The sequence below is a fragment of the Arachis ipaensis genome, chromosome B08 (assembly GCF_000816755.2).
Source record: "Arachis ipaensis cultivar K30076 chromosome B08, Araip1.1, whole genome shotgun sequence".
Lineage (NCBI taxonomy): Eukaryota > Viridiplantae > Streptophyta > Magnoliopsida > Fabales > Fabaceae > Arachis > Arachis ipaensis.
Genome location: NC_029792.2, coordinates 98,874,783 through 98,879,664, shown reverse-complemented (window position 1 = coordinate 98,879,664; position 4,882 = coordinate 98,874,783).

Below are 4,882 nucleotides of genomic sequence, written 5' to 3'. Positions count from 1 at the left end.
GAATACAGCTTATATGAATTGATGGTATGAAGTAGAACATTATCAAACAGCCATGAAACAGTGAAACAGCAATAATAACAGCCAACCAATAGTGAAAAGCAGAAAATTCAAACAGCAGGTACGGAGCAATTATCAGACCTAGAATCCTCTAACCACATCCTAGCTACCTAACCACCTAGAATCCACTACAAACATGAATATCTAACTAACCTAAATTTGAACAGAATTGAAATATGCAAACTTGACTTAATAAAACTGACTGATGAACATGAAACGCAGGGATGAAAATAAGGGAACCTGGTGGGGTACAGTAATAGGGCTGGGAAATGAAGTGGGAAGGGAATGTTGATGGCCGGAGATGGCGGCGGCATGGTGAAGGCACGACGGCGCTGCTGCTGGCTGCCGCTACTTGGTGATGACAAGGGGTTGAGAGGGTAGATAAGGGAAAGAAGGAGGAGAGGAAAAGAAGAAAAGGGGGAAAATGAGGGTACGGTGGCGTCGCGGCAGTGGTGGATGGCGGTTCTGTGGTGGCACGGCGGCGGGTTTGGGGTTGGCGACTGGGCAGGGGAGAAAAGGGGGGTAGGGAGAGAAGAGGAAGAGAAGGGGGAAGAGGGGAGAGTGAGGGCGGTGCGTCCAAGGGTGGCGACGGTGGCGGTGATGGCCGTGGTGGTGGCGGTGGCAGTAGTGTTCGAGAGGGGGAGGGAGAAGGAGAAGAAGAGAAGAAAGAAGGAGGGACAGCGGGGGGTTTTCGCGTCAGGGGGGGTTAGTGAATTCAAATCCACGCGTACGCGTGGGTCACGCGTGCGCGTGGATGAGTTAGAATTGCAACTACGCGTAAGCGTCATTGACGCGAACGCGCGAAGAGGGATAGGTGAAGATGACGCGTACGCATGAAGCACGCGTACGCGTCGACCAGAATCATGCTAAATGCACGAATCCAGCATCATTTTGGCGCAACTTTCTGTTTCAATTAAGGGGGGAAAATTTTTCATGCGACGCGTACGCGTCGCGCACGCCCACGCATGATGTGCTAGAATGAAATTGACGCGTACGCGTTGTGGACGCGCACGCGTGGGCCAATTTATGCCTAACGCATACCAGCCGCACGATTCCAGCCTAACTTTCTGGGCATTGGATGGAGATGCTGATTTGAAACCGACGCCCACGCGTGGCCCATGCGCCCGCGTGGTGTGGCTTTTTTTTTTTGAATATGCAAAATAAAAAATGCAGATGCTGATGCTATGTATGAACACTAAGAAAAAATAGAATAATAATAAAAAATAAGAATAAAGCAAAACAAAATTGAACAAATACTGAAAAAGAACGATCATACCATGGTGGGTTGTCTTCCACCTAGCACTTTTAGTTAAAGTCCTTAAGTTGGACATTTGGTGAGCTCTTTGTCATGGTGGCTTATGCTTGAACTCATCCAAAAATCTCCACCAACGTTTGCAATTCCAATAGCCTCCGGGGTCCCAAACTAGGCACGTAAAGCCTTCGAGTAAGTTAAAGCAGGTGATCAGGCTCCAGGAGTGTTAATTATCAGAACGAATTCCAGGATCCCAAACCTTGCTTTTGTACCCGTCTTCGCTTTTATCTACATTATTCCAACCGGGCGGTATGCAACCTGAATTTCCACTGAGACACCCAAACATCTTCTGAAGCTCATTCAATCGAGCTCTATACCAATCCTTGCACCTTAATTTGGAGCGTGGAACCATATTGAACCTTGCATGCCAACTCCTATTACTAACCATCTCCCTCTTACTCTTAAAGCCACAAAGAGCTCTAAGCTGGCCATCGGTTTCAAGCAAACCATATTCAAGTGGAAAGGTAAAGATAAAGGCTAAGGATTTTAGCCTCTTGAAGTTTGTATTGGGTGGTAATGGCCGTGGGAGAGGTGTTTCCAGTGGTCCTTCAAGCTCTACTCCCTTGTATTCTTCCGTGAATTCTTCCACTTCCTTACAAACCTCTTCAACTGCAACCACGTCTTGATCAAAATCTTCAATTTCTTCCTCATCACTCAAGTCATAAGTTGGAGGTTGAGAAAATTCTACCTGCACATCATCTTCATATTCACTTGGGGAAGATCCGTCAAGCTCAAGGAGTGCAAATTTGGATGCAACTTCATCACTAGGAGAGCTTGATTCATGATCATCATTGCCAAGGAAACTTGCCTCTTGATCTGTTCTGTCCAGTTCTTCATAAGGTACATGCCTTGGGGGTTGTGCACTATCCTCCTTAGCATCAATTGCAAATTTCTTGGCGGAATTCTCTACAATTCTTGATTCCCATGGAGGTTCAGCATCTCCTAAGTCTTCAACCAATTCTTCTTCTTGGATAATCTGGGCTTCCTCCACATGTTCCAATACAAAGTCATGCTCCTTACTGTCCGTCAGAGCTTCTAGTGTCTCCTTCGTGCTAGGGGCTAATCGATTTATCACTTGTTCCAATTGATGAAGGGTTGCATGAAATTTATCCACTGTTTCCTTGAGATGATCCTGTGATTCTTGGGTCGATGGATACGGATACGGTGCATATGGAAGTGGTGGTTCTTGGGAGTAATTGGATTGGAATTGGGGTGGATAAAGGTTAGGGTCATATGGAGGTGAATGGTTGTAGGTGGCTTGTGAGTATGGTGGTTCAAAGCTATGTTGAGGAGGTGGTTCATAGGCATATAATGAGGCTTGTTGGTAACTACAAGGGGGTCCACTATATCTATTATCTTGGTACGCACCTCAGAATGGCTCTTGACCATAGTAATTTGGTGGGGGTTGGTTGTCACGAAAAGGTCCACCATAACTATTGTCTTGGCATGCATTATAAGATGGTTGTTGTCCATGGTACCTTGGAAGGTGTTGTTGCCGAAAGGGTTGATCAGATCCTCGTGGCTCATTCCATCTTTGATTGTTTTGACCTTGATGCATGTTCCTGTTATAGCTTCTATTACTTACAACAACATTGGAACCAAACTTAAAGCCAGAGGGGTGAGAAATCATAGTAGCTAATAAAAATTAAAAACAAAAATAAAAACAAATAAACAAGTAAAAAGAAAATATTTACAATAACCAATAATAAGGAACACAATTGCAACTCCTCGGAAACGGCGCCATTTTTGGCGAACAGATTTCAGCTAGTAAAGAATTTTTACAAATAAATTCCCTTTGTAAGTATAGTTTTTAAACCAACAAAGAATCCTTTCGTACAAAAGTTTGGTTGTCACAAGTAACAAAACCCAATAAAATTTATAACCGAAGTATTTAAACCTCGGGTCGTCTCTCAAGGAATTGCAGGGTAGTATATTTTATTATTGGTTATGGAGAAAGGTATATTTTTGGGTTTTTGAATTAGGGAACAAGGAAATAAATTGGCAAAAATAAATTAATTATCATGAAAACCATTGCAAGGTATAAGAACTGGAAATCCCATCCTAGTTATCCTTATCAAGTGTGATGAGAATTGTTTATTGCTCCCACTTAGTTAACCCTTACTAAATAAAGGAAACTCAAGTGGACCAATTAATGGGATTCCTCAAGTCCTAGTCAACTCCTATGGAAAGACTGGCTTTAGAGGGATCCAAATCAATAAGCAAATTCCAATTTTCAGTCAACAGCTGAGTTTGATAACTCAAGTGTCACCAATTACTCAACCAAAGTAAAGGGGGAAAATCTAAATTAAATTAAAAGCATCAATAACATGAAATTGAAGAAAGCAATCTTAAATCTGAAATACCTCAATTTATATTAAATAGAAAATCAAATTAAACATAGGAATTCATAAATCCAATAGCAACATAAAGTGATCAATAGGAGAAATAGATAAACTAGAATAAATAAAAGTAGAAGAGAACATAAATTAAAGGAACATTAAACCTGGAATTGAGAAGAGACAATCCTAAAACTAAGAGAAATCCTAAATCCTAAACCCTAAGAGAGAGGAGAGAGCCTCTCCCTCTAAAACCTACATCTAAAACCTAAAAATTGTCTATCAATGAATGAATTATTGAATGATTTGATTCCCTCATTCTCCAGCCTCTATTCTGTGTTTCTGGGCTTGAATTTGGGCCGAAAAGGAGTCCAAAAATCGCTGGGGACGACTTCTGTAACTTTCTGCACGTGGCGTCTGTCACGCGTACGCATAGGTCACGCGTGGGCGTCATTTGGAGATTTTCCTTGTCACGCGTACGCGTCCGTCACGCGTACGCGTCGCTCGTGCTCTATGCTAGGAACGCGTCCGCGTCGTCCATGTGTGCGCGTTGCTGCCATTTCTTCAAAACCTCATTTTTGTGCGTTCCTTCCACTTTTGCATGTTCCCTTTCTGTCCTCTAAGTCATTCCTGCCCTATAAAACCTTAAAATACTTAACACACGGATCACGGCATCGAATGGTAATAAAGGATAATTAAAATTAACATTTTTAAGGCATAGGAAACATGTTTTCACATATATCACAGAATAAGGAAGGAATTGTAAAACCATGCAAATTATATGAATAAGTGAGTAAAGACTTGATAAAAATCACTCAATTGAGCACAAGATAAATCATAAAATAATGGTTTATCAAACCACACATATGTTTATATACAAATACATTAGTGACTGATTTTAATAACTAATTTTAATGTACGAATAGTATTTTTAATTTTTGTTTGTAGATTTTTTTCTCTTTTTTTTGTAATTTTTATTATTGTGCACAAGTTGTTTGGATGGTTAAATATGTACTTATAGACAGTTTATATTATAGGAACAACAATCCATGCTTTTTGAATAAGATGTGACTATTTCATCTTTAATTTTTATTTTTTTTTTATATATTTTCATGAAAGAGCAACGTGATTTAAGGGTGTGGCATATTTAGTTAAAAACTATGATGTACGGATACGG